At 41.6% G+C, this 17,360-nt stretch overlaps 1 long non-coding RNA gene across 2 annotated transcripts; it reads left to right on the plus strand.

The window, feature by feature from the left end:
• Positions 1-336: 336 nt before the first annotated feature.
• On the plus strand, positions 337-16,628 carry LOC102412316. Of its 2 annotated transcripts, none has more exons than XR_328597.4 (4): positions 337-1,971; positions 2,247-3,098; positions 4,808-4,939; positions 14,336-16,628. It is a non-coding gene; the product is annotated as an uncharacterized LOC102412316 (long non-coding RNA). The 2 variants fall into 2 exon arrangements; XR_006548641.2 differs by having other exon boundaries at positions 432-1,971; positions 2,247-2,402.
• Positions 16,629-17,360: the final 732 nt, after the last annotated feature.

Below are 17,360 nucleotides of genomic sequence, written 5' to 3' on the forward strand. Positions count from 1 at the left end.
CCCTTGCGGCCCAGGCCCCCCGACTTCCCAGCCCCATCCTCGACACCCCAGTCTCTGGGCCGGCGTTTGTACCAAAGCCGATGGGGGCAGAGGGGCAGGCAGGGGATTCGCGGCCCCAGAAAGTGTGCTTGTGACCTTGGGCTGAAGAAAGTTGCTCCCAGTTCACCCACTCATGGGAGAGGGGGCTTCAGACGTCCGGACAGACCCTCTAGGGTCCCAGAAATGATGAGCCTGCGGCAGGGGCGGCTAGCTGGGGCTCCCCGTACCGGGGCGAGGGCGCCCCCCACCCCCCCGCCCCATCCTTCTGCGTCCCGGAAAAAAAAAATAACGAGGAAAGGGCTCCGCCGAGACAAAAGGAGAGGTACTTCGGTCGGGGCCGGCCGAGAGCCCCCGAAAGGGTGGGCCTGCGAGCGGCGGACCCGGACAAAAGGGTGGGGAGCAAGCTTCCCCAGAAGGAGCAGGCTGGGCACTTGGGGCCCAGTTCCACCTGGGGACAAGGTGGCGCTTCTGGCGGCCCGGCCCAAGGCGGGTCCCGCTTGCTGCTAGGGCGCTCGGGGCCGGGCGTTGGGACGCTAACCTAGTTGGAAATGTCCAAGGGGAAAGCAAGGGACGGGTTCCTCCGCGGGGTTTCGCGCCAGGTCTGGCCCCTCGGGAAGAGAACGTAGCCGCGATCGGACCCCAGCGGTGACCATTTGCGTTCGCCCGGGTTTTCAACTCGCCGCCACCTCCGAGGAGAACCGGCCTGCACCCCGCGCAGTCCTCGCGCAGCTGCCCCAACGTGGGTGGAGGGGCTGGGAGGGTCACCCCTCGTCCCTACAGCCGGGCTCGCGGGTCCGGGCAGCTAACGCCCGCGGGGCAGAGCCGGCACCCCGCCCCCCACGCCCAGCTTCACCCGGGCCTCCGAGCGCCGGGGGATCCGGATGAGCGACTCCCGGACTCGGGAGGAAGCAACTCGCGGAAAGTTCATCAGTCGGGCTACTCCGAGGAACTTGGAGCCAGCCGCTAGCTCAGCTCAGGCCTTGATTATTCAGATGAGTTCCTCTTTCTCGAAAACAAAACGAAACAAAAATTGCAAACTCCAGCCGCCGACTGTGTGCAGCCAACTCGGAGGCACGCGCCGGGCACGGCGGCCGGTTCTGCCCTGGCCCCCAAGCCCTCCAGCCTAAGTTACCGAGCAGAACGTTTTTGGAGGACTCTGAGGGCAAACTGGGCAAGGTTTTTCTCGAACTTGCCTTCTGCCCGAAGAGCCGGGCTGGGCAAGGAGTAGCCAGGACAAGTATTGGCAAGTCGCTGCCAAGGGTCCTTCTGGCCTCAGTGTCTGCATCTGTTAAGGGGGAGCAATGATACCCTCTGCTGGGATAGAAGGAACTAACTGTGGCTCAGCAGGTGTTCAGAAAATTCTGATTCCCTTTCCGCACCCCGCCAGCCCCAGCTCCTTAACTTGCCAATTTGGTTAGAAAGGCTTGAAAAGGAAAGCCGGCCTGAGCGCCGAAAGAGCCTTCGTTGTCCAGATTCTCGGCTGCGGGATGGGCCCGGGCCCCGCCCCCAACTCCGGAACCCCCCACCCCACGGGCCGCAGGAGGTGGCGTGTACTCGCTACCGCAGCTCTCTCCCGGGCTGCGGCCTGGGGGCCGGGGCCGAGCGGGGAGCCTCCTGCCCCCCCCCCCCCCCGCCCCTCTTCTCGCTCAGCCTCCTGGCCTCTGGCCTTTGGGCCGGGAAAATGGCTTAGAGGCCGGCGTCGAGACTTCGGGAAGAGGGGGAACAGAATCGAGCCGCAATAGCCTGTGCGATCTCGGCAACTCCGAGGACGCTGGCGGCCGTGCCTGACACTGAACGGCGCGTCCCGGGCTCCCGGGGCCGGTCGGGGCGCGGCCGCCTGCGCTTCGTTTTGCCGGACTCGGGGCTCGGCGGGCGGGCGGGCGGGAGGCGCGATCCCGGAGGCTCCTTCCCGCCACAGCGTCGACTGCGGAGGTAACATCTGTGCCCACCCCCTCCTCACCACCCCCTCCACCCGCCACGCCACTTACATATATATGTGTGTGTGTGTGTGTGTGTGTGTGTGTGTGTGTGTTTTTAAGAAAGAAAACGAAAAAGCAACCTTCCTTTCCTACACAATAGACGCACCAGGGGGCCTTTCACTTGGCCAATCTCAGGAGTTTCATATGAACTTCATTAAATCAATTACTCGGTGAACACATCACAATTTATTTGCAATTAGTATCAAAATGTCTTACTTTTCTTAATAGGTCGGAGCAGATGTAGCTACAGAAGGGACAACGCGTTTTCGTGAAATCTATCTCTTGCAACACATTAAATCTTCTGGTCAGAAGAGAAGGAGAAATTCAAAGGCAGTTTAGAGGAGGAGAGAGAAATCAAGCTGGAGACAAATGCGATCCGTGCAGGTGTTGGAGCAGCTTGCGTTATAATTGTATCTAGCGAAAAGGTTGCCTTTATTATCCGTAATGATCGAACAAAAGTCACCATAATTAAACGTCTGGTTTTCTCCGATGACTGAGAGGTGCTTGTCTGAAAGGCGCCGGGTACAGCGAGGGACTTCGGAAATGGTTAACAAGACGCCCCGTTCTTTGAATAGTGGCTTTGTCTTATGGGGGTGGGGGGAAGAGAAGAGACGGAGAGAGAGAGAGAACAGTTATCTAATTTTCATTGCCCCAAACCAGAGATTTATTGATTGCGACAACAGTTTTATTGTACTCGGGGAGGGGGGTTGCTGTAGATTTATAGAAACTGATTTACTTTCGTTTGGAAGTAAAATCATATGCAACAGTCTCCCCGTTGGAAGGTTGGACCTCAGCTCCTGTTAATACCATTAGTGACACAGGATCGAATTTCAAATGAAGCCTGGTGACAATTACAGACGGAAACAGATGCCCTTGGAAATTTAGGTCAAGTGTTCAAGATTCTGGTTTCATGGTCAAGGTTGTCTTGGGGGTAACCTTGAGGAGATGCTCATAAATCTATCCTCCTCTCCGAACTGGGGATGCGCCTTCCAGCGGGAGTGATATGGAGAAGGGGAGGGGGCAGAAAATTTATTTAGAGGGTCCTCAGGTCACCGAAAACAGAAGAGAGGCTGAAGTATGGTAAAACCGGGCAAGTGTGCTGGGCGGGTATCCTGAGTGTGTGTGGTGGTGCGGGGGGTACCAGCCTGGGGGTACCGCGAGGAAGAACAACTGCTCCAGGGACTCCCGCATCCACTTATTAGTCCCCAGCAGGCAGACCTAGAGGCTGGCCCTTAGCCTCCGAGCCTTTTTTTTTTTTTTAAACCCATCCGCAAAATAGGAATCAGGGTCCCGCCTGGTCTTTCTGGAAGGGTGGTGGCGAGGATTGAGGGTGATAACGAATTTGAAAGCGACCAGGCTTTCAAATGGAAGTTATTATTCTGAAAGTGCAACCTCCTTCCTTTGCATTTTAATCATTTGCCCCTTAGCTCAGTGAAAAAGGCGTCGTGTCTCTTCCCTCCTGCCCGCGGGAACCTTCCCCCAGAGCCGCCAGCTCCGGCTCCCGCGGCACCAACGCCTCCGTTCAGGGTCGAAAATCATGTTGTCTTTTCCCCGGTTCCCCATCCCAACCGGCGTCTTTAAGCGTGGCAATCTTCGGGGTTTACATCCCTCTGGTGGGTGTTTTCCACTTGACAACTCTTTTAAAGACAGAACCATATTTTATTTACTGCCTACTATAAATTATTTACTAGCAGGCTGAGGTAATTCCATTAAAGCCTCACGGTTTGTTTATACTAAATAGTTATCTGGGGACTCCTGGCTCGCCTTCGAGCTGCGAGGATCCGGGGAAGTGGAGACGGTCGCTCGGGCAAGAGAGGCCCCCGGAAAGGAGAGGGTCCAGGGGAAACGAAAAGGGTCTTCTGTCTCTTGAGGATTCATTAAAAATTAAACACAATCTGATAATCGTCGTTTTTGCTCGATGCGAGGTGTCATTACTGCCCCCGCTACCCCTCCCGTGCCCCCGCGTGCACGGGCTCACCCTTGAGAGCAAGATGACTTCGTCCTAGGAACTAACTGGACGGTGGCATCAATCCGATTTGGGGGAGGGTGGAGGATACAGCTGTGGGGGGGGGGGGGGCGGGAGATGCAGGGGGCCGTTCCAGGGATGAAGGGAGGAGGAGGGGAGGGGAAGGCCGGCCCTCTTCGCAGGGGTTGCTGCGGAAAGCATGCGAACTTTGCCTCTGGTCCCCTCCCCCAACGCGTGTACCCCCGGCAGAAAAGAGGGAATAGAAAAAAACCAGCCTGAGGGAAGGCACTGGGCTTTAGACGCTGGCTGCGCGCGCACATCTGTGTCTTCCCTCGCCAAGATCTTAGCACTGGCCTGAGTTGCTTCTTTCTACTTTTCTGACTCTGAGTCTTAGGCGTATATAAAACAATTTACTTCTGTCTCTCAACTTAGGGACCTCTCTGGAAATACCAAACACCCCAGGAAATATATTGGCCTTTAGGGGAGGGACGGGGGATTCAGCCAAACAACTGTAAATGAATTTTTGTCTGATCTGTCTGCCATAAGTTATGTTGGCCTTGGAAGGAAAGGGGGGGGGCGGGATATATCTGTTTCTGTTGAAGGCTTTTTCAGAAGGGGCTCTGGAGGCATGTAGTAATGGTGTGTAAGTTTCCCACCTGGTTTTGCAGACGAAGATTTCAGAATAGTCGGGTTATTGCCTGTAACACAGGAAGAGATAAACAAGACACCTGGACAAAAAGCCAGTTGTCTAAAGCGACTGGGAAGTGATCTGCAATAAATAGAAAGGTCACCATATTTCATAATTTTTCTCTTTTTCTTTCAGCTGAAATAGAGATGCAAGGTAGTGGGAAAAAATCATCTTGGTCTCAGTGAGTGACAGGCCTACTGCTGTTCATTACAGAGCTGAAGAACTGGAACTGACAAACATTCAGAATACAGCTTTCATTCTCAGTAGGTAGGTTCACCAATAATTTAAAATTCAATGACATATTTTTAATATTCTCGGTTTATATTTTCTGGTAATTTGGTTACCTTTATTAACTTAAATCCTGTTTTATCAAAAATGAGGAGAAAATTGTAATATGTATAAATACTTAAGTATGCAAACATGAAGGAGGCATTTTATGGTGATGGAGATGCAGGTTAACCCTGTGAACGCCAAGTTGAATGTGTTATGTAACCACTATATTTCAAAATATTTCAATACCCACATGTATACATTGTAAAAAGTAGAGGTGCAATTTACATAACAAAATTAACCATTTACACTTGAACAATTCAGTGATATTTAGTACATTCGCAATGCTGTACAGCTACCACCACTACCAAGTTATAAAACAGGTTCATTGAAGACCGTGATGATGGTCACACAATGATGTAAATGTACTTATTACACCTGAACTGTACACTTTAAAATGGTTAAGATGCTAAGTCTTTTTTTAATTAACTTATTTTCACTATGAAATTCAATCCTAATCCAATCATACAAAAATACCTACTTAAAAAAAAAAAAAGACAACAGAAAATGCAACCCAAACCAAACCAACCAACAAAAAAAATGTTTATCAACCCCAAATAAAACCTTGTACCCAGTAAATCATGACTCCCCATTCTGCCCGACTCCAAGCCCCTGGCAGATCTTTTTATTGGTGCTGGTATTTCTTAAAAACAAGTATTTTCCTCAGCAGCAAAATTTCTGTCTGCTACTATTTCCTTAAAATCTATGTCATCACATTCTATTCCATACATCTAACTACAGATACAAAGAGGGGATAAACGACATAATCTGCTTATTTGTATTTGTTCTAGAAGCCAATAGAAGGTTTCCAGATTGGTATTTGCAACATGGGTCTTTTTAATGAGCGGGTGGATCCCTGGGCAACACATACAAATACTTTGTTAGTCATTGTGGGAGGGACATGAGTTTGAGGCAACAGTTAATCTTGCTCTCATCAATAGAAAGTGGATTAGCATGGTATTTTCTCTTTTGAAATGTAATTCATAAAGTTTAACAAAGCAATAGTTATCATCAACCTTTTGGGAACAAGAGTGCTAAGATGAGTTTTTTTGCAAACCATTTGTTTCTGGGCATCAAAACTGTGCCCTGAATTCACAATTATGGAAAAACTTTGTGAATAGCTTACAATTGTCAGAGTCCCATCTCCTTGGTCTTGTGTGTGCTGACGCATTCATTTATTCACAGGGTTCACCACAAAGACGAAAGGAAATATGACTGTGGCTAAAGAATTTTAATCAAAATGGAAGCTACCATTCATGTAACTAGGACCACAGGGTTCGAGGCCATTGGAGAAGCTATTTCTGTAAGATGGCAGCAAGAGGTCAGGACTGGCCCAGAGTTGTGAGCTCAGACAGATTTTTGAACCCTATCCACCACCGTGGATTAATGGGAATGAAAGGAGCAAAGAATATGTTGGTGAACAAAAACATGGGTGGTCAGTTCTGTAGTTCAACTCTGTGCTTTATTCTATTTGAAGAATGATAACTTTCAAAAGAGTTAGCTGATTTTGACCTGTGTTGTTAGCAAAAGTGAGTTAGCAAAAGGCATGTTTTACATTTAATGTTCAGATTAGTTTGTCATGAGGGGAAAACAAAAAGTGGCACTTAGAGAAATTCCATTCCTCCTGATACATTCCTCCAATGAAACCTATTTCCTTTTTTCCCCCACTATCGATATTTTGGGCTGCTTAGTGAGTTAGTATCTATGACACTGTGAAAGTGTTAGTCACTCAGTCATGTCTCTTTGTGACCCCATGGACTGTAGCCCACCAGGCTCCTCTGTCCATGGAATTCTCCAGGCAAGAATACTGGAGTGGGTTGCCATTTCCTTCTCCAAGTATCTATGAGCTAGGTACTATTATTATTTTCATTTTATGGAGGGGAGAAATTGAAGTATGGAAATAAATTATATTAATTGCCCAAAGTCACAGAGCTACTAAGTGCAAGCCAGAATTCAAGTCGAGGCAGACTGACTCCAGAGCCCTGACTCTTAACCACTCCACTATCTTGCCTCAGTTCAGTTCAGTTCAGTTCAGTCGACCCTTTGAGACTCCATGGACTGCAGCACACCAGGCTTCCCTGTCCATCACCAACTCCCAGAATTTACTCAAACTCATGTCTATCACCCCGGTGATGTCGTCTAACCGTCTCATCCTCTGTCGTCCCCTTCTCCTCCTGCCTTCAATCTTTCCCAGCATCAGGGTCTTTTCTAATAAGTCAGTTCTTCGCGTCAGGTGGCCAAAGTATTGTAGGGCATGGAAAAAGCAAGGGTGAGTGTGGGGTGTGAGGAGGCTGATGGGGGGGACAAATTGGGGCCAATCCCCATGAGGATTGTGTAGGTCTCAGGAAGGAATTTATCTTTATCCTTGACAGGAGGGGAACCCCTGAACTGTTTTGAGCAGAGGAGTGACGTGATCTGGTTTACATTTTCACAAGATCACTCTGGCTTCTTGTTGAGGACAAACTGTAGGAATAAAAGTTGGAGTCAGCCAGATCAGCTAGAGGCTACTACAGTTATTCAGGTGGGAGATGAGGGAGATTGCAACTAGGATGGTGGTGATGGAGAGGAACGGAGGGATTTAGTAAATATGTTGGAGATAGCACTTATGCGACATACTGGTGGTGCCAGACTTGGGAAGGTTAGGTGGAAAAGAGAGGAATAAATCAGACATGATTGATAGGTTTCTATTGAGCAACTAGATGGATGGTGGTACTTAGCTTCTTCCCTGCTCTTTACCCATGTGGATTCTGGGTGCCATCTTGCCTTCCTGACCTCTAGGAACTATTCAGCCATTACCTCTTATTCTTTTCTGGGACAAATGTCAATGCTTTATGTCCGGAATGCTCAGAATGCCCCAGGTTCTCCCCACTCAGTCCTAGTGTTCAATATGAACCAATACCTAGCTCAGAGCCAGTTTGCAAGACAAGTATCAGTGGTTAACACCATTGAGAGTTCTCAGGTCACCCCTAAGACATTCTAGAATGGGTCCCCCAGGTAACTCCATTTCTGATGTATAGGCAGTATGGAATAAAGAGAAGATAGTATAGCATGGAAGATGAGATCACTGACTCTGGAGTCAGATACATAGTCAGAGTCCTACCCCACCATTGATTATCTGTATGATCTTAGGCAAGCTACCTAACCTTTCAAAGCTCCAGTGTCCTCATCTGTAAAATGGGTATAATATTATATTTTTCATTATTAAATGAAAGAATGCATGTAAAGTGCTACTTATAAGTATCTGCCACATCAGTATGTTAAAAGTGATCTTTATTATGGTTTTATTTGTATTTCTTATTTTTATATTCAGTTCAGTTCAGTTGCTCAGTCGTGTCTGATTCTTTGTGACCCCATGGACTGCTGCACGCCAGGCCTCCCTGTCCTTCACCAACTCCAGGAGCTTACTTAAACTCATGGCCATTGAGTTGGTGCTGCCATCTAATCATCTCATCCTCTGTCGTCCCCTTCTTCTCCTACCTTCAATCTTTCCCAGCATCAGGGTCTTTTCCAGTGAGTCAGTTCTTTGCATCAGGTGGCCAAAGTATTGGAGTTTGAGCTTCAGCATCAGTTCTTCCAATGAATATTCAGGACTGATTTCCTTTAGGATGGACTGGTTGGATCTCCTTGCAGTCCAAGTGACTCTCAAGAGTCTTCTCCAACACCACAGTTCAAAAGCATCAATTCTTTGGTGCTCAGCTTTCTTTATAGTCCAACTCTCACATCCATACATGACTACTGGAAAAACCATAGGTTTGACTGGACGGACCTTTGTTGGCAGTATTATTTTTCACATACCAGTTTTAGTTCTGCCCAGGAAGCAATATAAATATGACTCCTCTTCCTCAAGGTGGAATTTAGCATCTGTGAAGAATTTCCACCTTACTGAATGTACCCTTCTAAGAAATGTCTGTCTTTGATTTGTTCATGGGGTAAAACATTTCCAGATCTCTCTACATCCTTAGTTTGTTCATAGGAATATTGTGAGAATGAATGAGGTAATGTTAGTGAAAAGACCTTGTGAACTGTGGAAGAGCTAAACAAATATTTTTATCCTTTAAAACATATATATGACATATAATAATAAGTTATCCTAATTTGCATATGAAAAATCAGGGCACCAAAATTCAACTGAAACAAATCATGAATTTCTAAATTTTTATCTTATGTTATTGAAAAAAGAAAGCTGGAAGTCCATTGTGAGCAAAGATAACTGCATTACAAGAAAGGAGTTCGAATGTATGGTTAATTCCCAGGATATATATATTGTGGTTTGAAATGTTTATTACCTAGCCTACAATTCAATCTTGACATGCAGTGTATAAATACCATACTTAATTCTAGATTTACAAATTTAACTCACCTCTATAACACAGGAGATGAAAGAGAACATGGAATGCTTTTGTGCCAGGTTCTGTGCTAAATCATATATTTATCTTCTAAAAATCAAAGTAAATATATATCACCAATTAAAAGACAAATATATGTTACACCTATTAGTCAAAATTATTCAAAATTCAGAACTATTTGTGACCAAAAATCCACATTTTAATTTGAAAGTATATCCATGATTTTGGTGAATGTCAAAAAAGAACTGTTTTAATTATACATGTCTCAGTTTGATTTAAAATTGTGAAATAAAATAGGTCTGGTGTCTTTTTCATTGAGGTCTGAAAGTCTTAGAAATGTTTGAGGTTTTACTTCATCATCAGAGTTGATGAAATACCCTTCTACTTTGTACAAAGAAGCTTCAACATTCTTTGTATTATTGAAGTGGTTCCAAAAGGAGCCACTTTTTTTGCTATCTAACAGCTCTATAAAATAAATTTGGCAAAGTATTAACAACTGGTGAATTTAGGTGAAGGCTATATTCTTTAAAATTTTTTGTAGTTTTAAAATTTCCAAAATGAAAAGTTAGGAAAACATATTTTAAAAAAAGTTTTCATGAGTGGTAAAGATTTCACTGCATATTGAAATAATTAAAAACTAATACAGAAATAAAATAGAAATTATTTTGCAAAATACAGAGTAGATTTACTTTGAAATGTATGGGTTTATAATTAACCTAAATAATATTTGGAAAATGCATTTTAAATTTTATTAAACTGTTTATTTTACTTCTTTTAAAAATACTTAATATCTCTTGGCTTCTGCAGTCATTCCTTCCACAGGTATTTATTGAGAACCTCCACCATGGCTAGTAATTGTCTAGATGCTATGTGAGATACAAAGATCTATAAGACATGGCCTGTGCCCTCAAGGAATTTACAAGCTAGAAGTAGTATCATATTCTTCAAAAAGCTTCCACAGTGTAAACAGAATCTATAAGCTTATAAAAGAAAGTAAGCAAATCTACTCCAGAAGTCCACTTGGCAATATCACTACCCTGATTCTGCAGTTGATGTCTTTTTCTAAGGCAGTAGTCACTAAGTTGTGTCTGACTCTTACGGCCCCATGGACTGTAGTCCAGCCAGGCTCCTCTCTCCATGGGACTTCCCAGGCAAGAATATTGGAGTGGATTACCATTTCCTTTTCCAGGGGATCTTCCCCACCCAGGGATCAAACTCACATCTCTTGTGTCTCCTGCATTGCAGGCAGATTCTTAACCACTGAGCTGCCAGGGAAACCCTCTCTCTAAGGCAGAGATGGTGCTTATCATTGCTTCTTCATCCTCTTTGTCCTCTTTCTCTGCTTCCTCTTCCTTCACCTCCACTTTCTTCTTCCTTTTTCTTCGTTGTTCACATCATCACATTTTCATCCATAGTTTTTCAGTGCTTACAAATAATTTTCGATCCTCAAAGTTATTTATTGTCTTTATGCTTTTAAATTGTAGGAAGGACAGAAGCATAAACTATAATTGACCTAGGAATATTGGGGGAAAAGTAAATAAAATAATAAAAACATTAGCTTCACATGATCAGTGCTTTTCTCATTAAATAATGTTTTACTACTTCAGGTAAATTTATCCAATAAGACATTAGAACATCTTTTAATACCCCATAATAGAGAACTTTCCTGTGAAGAGAGTGCTTCCTTTATGGTTTCCATTACCTGCTCTCTTGGGTTCCTGCCTTAACTCTTTTTTAGTACACTATCTCAAAAATAAGGATTGAAAGATGTGACTTTGCATATCAGCAACAATTACCACAGAATATGACTTCTTTCTTTAGCTTGCCTCTGAAGCTTTTTTTGGTTGCAAAGGAAACAAAATGATCAAATACCTGCTTGATAGTGTTTGCATTTAACTATAGAAGTATGTTCACTTTATGTTAGCAAAACATGGAGATCTGTGAACAATAGCAACAACAGAGGTGATGAGGGGTTTAGCCTGATGATAAGATTCAAAGCTGAGGACTTTTTAAGGAAGGAAGGAAGGAAGAGACTAGCAATGAGAAGCAAAAGAACGTCTACTCCATCTCTTTACAAACCTTGGGGATCTTTCTGTGTCAACTAGTATAGAACTACTTTATTCTATTAATCTGCTGCCTACTATTCCATAATGTGGGCAGGTCATCATTTAGTTAACCTTTCAAACATCTAATGGATATTTAGGTTATTTCTAATTTTTTTGATATCACATACAATCTCACGCAGTTTTTTACCATGGTTCTTATACAGAAAGAACTTGCTGCTCCCTACAAGGGGGCAAAAAGTGAAGGCTCTTTTGTATTTTATCTTGTGCTTCAAGATCACAGAATGTCAGAATTGAAAGGGGTTTTAGACGTTTTCATTTCTCTAGTGCCTCCTCTAGTACCTCTCAAGTCGCTAGTACCTCCTCTCCCATCCTCATTCTCAGCTATGATCTTGTTTCCTATTTCCTTGAGAAAATAGAAGAGATCAGCAAAGATCGTCCCCAAGTTGCCAGTACCATGTGTACATATATCTACCTGGAGCTTCTGTACCCCTGGACTTGTCCTTCTCTCCAGATATTCTGGATGAGCCATTGTGCTACTGGCTAAGGAGGAGACAGCCTCTAGTATACAGTAGTTCTCTTCTTGCGTACTCAGAGACACAAGCTTAACAATTCTTCCCTCTCTCTTCTGCGTCATTAAAATCTCTCTCTGTAATGGATTGTTCCTGTTACCATACAATCATGTTGTTATTTCTCCTATCTTAAAAAAGGATACTCTTTCCTGACCCTACTTCCTCTTCTATATACTGTTCCACTTCTCTGCTCCCTTCTGCAGCAAAATTCCTCAAAAGAATTGTTCATACTTATGAATTTTAATTCTTCTTTCACTATGTTTTGAACCTGATTCACTGACTTTTGTCCCTACTACTCTGCCAAAATTGCTTTTACCAAGGTCACAAGGGAATTCGACCAAGAGCGGTTTTGCATCCTCATTATTTCTTGACCTAGCAGCAGCATTTGGCACATTGATTGATTCCTCTTACCTTGAAACTTCCACCTTGGGTTCCAGGATACCACTTGTATGATGTCCCCTCTCTCACTCTTAACACTGGTAATTTGTGGGGGGTTTTCCTTCTTCCTGATCAGTCTATATAGAAATCAATTTATCAGTTTTATTGAACTTATCAGTAAACCAGTTTTGGGTTTTATTGATTTTCTGTATTGTTTTTCTACTTCCTATTCCATTGACTTCTGCTTTCTTCTACTTTGGGTTTTCTTTGCATTTCTTTTTTAAATCTTCTTAAGGTAAAAATTGAGGTCATTCATTGTCTTCCTTTTCTAGTGTAGATGTTTCATTCCATACATTTCACTGCAAGTACTGCTTTAAGTGACATCCCATAAATTCTGTTTTATTGCATTTTCATTTTTATTCAGTGTAAAAAATTTTAATATTTCTTTGGATTACTTTCTGTGACCCATGGGATATCCAGAAGTGTGAGGGTTTTGGCTTTGTTTTAGTTTCCAAATATTTGGGAATTTTCCAGTTAACTTTCTGTGGCATAGTTTCCATTTTAATTCCACTAAGTCAAGGAACAGACTGCTGATCAAAACCACAATGAGATATCATTTCATCATAAAGAATGGCTATCATCATAAAGAACACAAATAACAAATGTTGCTGAGGATGTGGAGAAAAGGGAACCTTCCTACTCTATTGGTGGGAATGTAAATCAGAGCAGTCACTGTGGAAAACAGTATGGTAATTTCTCAAAAAACTAAAAATAGAATGACCATATGACCCAGCAATTTCTCTTATATATCCCAAACAAACCAAAAACACTAATTTGAAAAGATACATGCACCCCATTGTTCATAGCAGCGTTGTTCATAATTGCCAAGGTGTGGAAGCAACATAAGTGTCCATCAACAGATGAATGGATAAAGAAGATGTGGTATATATATAAAATGGAATACTGCTCAGCCATAAAAAGAATGAAGTTTTGCCTTTTGCAGCAACATGGATGGATCTTATGGGCATTATGCTAAGTGAGATAAGTCAGACGGAGAAAGACAAATACTGTATGATATTGCTCATGTATGGAATCTAAAAAGTACAACAAACTAGTGAATAAAACAAAAAAGAAGCAGACTCACTGATACAGAGAACAAACTAGTGGTTACCAGTGGGGAGTGGGAATGGGGGAGGGGAAACATAGGGGTGGAGGAGAAGGAGGTACAAACTATTGGGTGTAAGATAGGTTCAAAGATATATTGTACAACACAAGGAATATAGGCAACATTTTGTAATATCTGTAGATGGAAAGTAACCTTTCAAAAATTTTTTTTAAAAATTAAAAAAAAGAAAAACAAATGTTATTATGGGATTATATGAGACATGTGCGTTCAACTTTTGAAAACTGTAAAGTACTATAAAATTTAAAGAATCTTGCATTTCATAAAAAAAATTACTGACACTTGTTTCATGGCCTAGAATGTGATATATGTTGGTAAATGTTCCATGTCACATGAAAAGAATGTGCATTCTGCTGTTCTTGGGTAGAGTATAGTAATGTCATTTAGGTCAAGGTAGTTCATAGTGTTTTTCTAAACTACTGTATCTTTGCTGCTTTTCTCTTTACTTTTTATATCAGTTATTGAGGGAAGATTATTGAAATCTCTAAACATCATTATAGGTTTCTCTATTTCTCCTTGCAGTTCTATCCTTCTCCAACTTTCTCCTCATTCTTTTTCAAAATTATCTTGACTATTTTTGATCAGTTATTCTTACATATGGATTGTAGATTAGCTTATTGAGTGCTATGAAAAACCCATGTTTGGAATCTATTTAAATTCTAGATTATTTGGGAGAAGGAGTTCTTATCTTTATGATACCATGTCTTCTTATCCATGAATACGGTATGTTGCTCTGTTGATTTAGGTCTTCAACTTCCTTTTTATAACTTTTATTATTTTTGTCTGTGAAGGTTGTACAAAGGAAATGCGTGCATCAAATATATATTGAGTCACCATGGTGCATCAAGAACTGCTCAGGCTCTGAGAATCCACTGACAAGTAACCAAAAGCAGACATGGTCCCTGTTCTCCTGCAGCTTGTGTTTGGGGGTGTGTATGTGCAGTGAACAGGCACATAATAAAGAAGTAATAAATAAATAGAATAATTGCAGAGTGACACATGCTCTGAAGAAAATAAAGCAGAGTAATATAATATAGAATGATGGAAGAAAGTTTCATGCATTGAGTAGTCAGGAGAGTTTCTCTAAGGAGGTAACATTTGAACAAAGACTCAAATGACAAGAGGCCAGCCACAAGAAGTCCTAGGGAAAGAACAGTGCAGGCAGTACATCAAGTATCTTAAAAATAATAGCTACTGTTTATTGACTATGTCACTTGTACTGTGCCAGGCACTATTTTAAGCACCTAACTTTCACTGTATCATTATTAATCATTATTGAAGCAGATATCAGCTAGCAAGTGCCAGAACAAGACTTTAAACCCAGGCAGCCTGGATTTCAAGCCTTTTTTCTTAAGCAATATGCATTGCTAATCTTCCCCCCTTAAGCACAGATCAGTGTGGCTGAATTGTATGGGGTAAATTGTGTGAACTGTGTGGTAGAACTTGAGGTTAGGGAAGGAGCATTTTAATAAGACTCCTCTCTAGTGATGCAGATACTTCAGTGACCACACACAGAAAAGAACATAGACTTCAGAGAATTCATTCAGAAAAGTCACTAAATAAACATACTACAACAAACTCTGGGAAGGGAAAGAATCTGATTTCCAGAGTTGCCACATTATATTGTTTAAAATGCTCATTTTGCAACAAAAAATTATGAGGCATGCAAAAAAAAAAAAAAAAAAAAAAACCAAGAAATTATGGTCCATACACAGGAAAAAATATAAGGAAGAGAAACTGTGTTTGAGAAAGTTCGGATATGGTGTTTACTAGACAATGACTAAGCATCAGCCATTTTATATATATTTAAGAACTAGAGGCAACCATGTCTAAAGGACTAAATAAGGTATGAGAAAAATGTCTCCCTAAATATCAATAAAGGGACATAAATGATAAAAAGCAAATCAAATGGAAATTCTAGAGGTGAAAAGCAGAATAACTGTAATGAAAAAGTCACTAGAAGAAGTCATCAGCAAATTTGATTAAGCAGAAGAACCAGGGAACATAAGTCAACTGAAATTATTCAGTCTGAGGAGCACAAAGAGAGAAGAATAAAGAAAAACTGAACAGAGCTACAAATAACTCTAAAAATTCAACAATAAGAAAATGAACAATTCAATTAAAACATGGATAAAAGATCCGAATAGACATCACACCAACAGATGGCAAATAAGCATCTGGAAATATGCTCAACGTTAGAGAATTAGGTCATTAGGAAAATGCAAATTAAAACAACGAGATACCATTGTATACTTAGCAGAGTGGCCAAAATCCAGAATATTGCAACACCAAATGCTGCAAAGGAGGCAGAACAACAGGAACATTCATTCATTGCTGGTGGGAATATAAAATGGGACAACAATTTTGGAAGACAGTTTGGTTGATTCTTATAAAACTTAATATTCTTTTACAACATGATATAGCAATCACCTCCTTGGTATTTACCCAAAGGAGTTGAAAACTTAGGTCCACACCAAAACCCTACCCATGGATGTTTATAGCAGCTTTACTCATCATTGCTAAAACTTGAAGTAATGAAGGAGTCCTTCAATAAGTAAATAATTAAACTGTGCAATGCAATATTATTCAGTGCTAAAAAGAAATGAGCTATCAAGGCATGAAAGGACATGGAACAACTTTAAATGCATATTACTAAGTGGAAAAAAACAATCTGGAAAGTCTACATGCTGTATGATTTCAACTATATGACATTTTAAAAAGGCAAAACTAGGGAGACTGCAAAAATATCAATGGTTGTCAGTGGTTCGGTGGGAGGGAGGGGGGATAAATGGGTAAAGCACAGGAGATTTTTTTACCGCAATGAAAATATTCTGTACGATATTATTATGGTGGATACATATCGTCACATATTTGTAGAATATACAAGAGTGAGCCCTGACATAAACTATGAACTTTGGATGGTAATTATGTGTCAATAGAAGTTTGTTGATGTTAATAGTCGGAGAGGTTGTACAGGTGGTATATGGAAACTTTGTCTCTTCTGCTTAATTTTGCTGTGAACCTAAAACTGCTTTGAAAATAGTCTATTAGAAAATAAAATAAAATTGTCTCATGTCTTTTGGATCTCTCTTGTTAAGTATATATATGTTTATAGGTGTTTTTTGGGAAAGATTAACACTTTTAGCATTATAAAATATCCTTTTTGTCTCTCCTAACAATTTTTTAACTTAAAGTCTATTTTGTCTCATATTATTGATAGTAGCCATTCCAGTTCTTTTTTGGTTAATGCTTTCATGGTGTGTCTTTTTCTATTTTTTTACTTTCAGCCAACTTGTGTCTTTAAAGTATGTCTCTTATAAACAACATATAATTATATCATGTATTTTTTACCAAATCTGTAAATCTTTTCTTTGGAGTGTTTAATTGATTTACATTTAGGGTAATTGATGATAACATTCATTTTCCATTTTGATATTTGTTGTCTATATGTTTTCATTTTATTTTATTTATTCCCCCATTAGTGCTTTCTTTTATGTTAAATATTTTCTCATCTACTATTTTAACACCTGTGTCATTTACCTTACGGTAATTTTTGAGTTATCTTCTTAGTGATTTCCCTGGGAATTGCAATTAACATTGTGCCATAACAATCTAGTTTAGATTAATTCCAATTAAATTTCAATATTACATCAAATAAAACTTTGATCCTCATATCTTCTTTCCTCCTTCCCTTTTTTTGTGATGTTGCTGCTGCTGCTGCTAAGTCGCTTCAGTCGTGTCCGACTCTGTGCGACCCCATAGACGGCAGCCTACCAGGCTCCCCCGTCCCTGGGATTCTCCAGGCAAGAAGACTGG

The sequence above is a fragment of the Bubalus bubalis genome, chromosome X (assembly GCF_019923935.1).
Source record: "Bubalus bubalis isolate 160015118507 breed Murrah chromosome X, NDDB_SH_1, whole genome shotgun sequence".
NCBI lineage: Eukaryota > Metazoa > Chordata > Mammalia > Artiodactyla > Bovidae > Bubalus > Bubalus bubalis.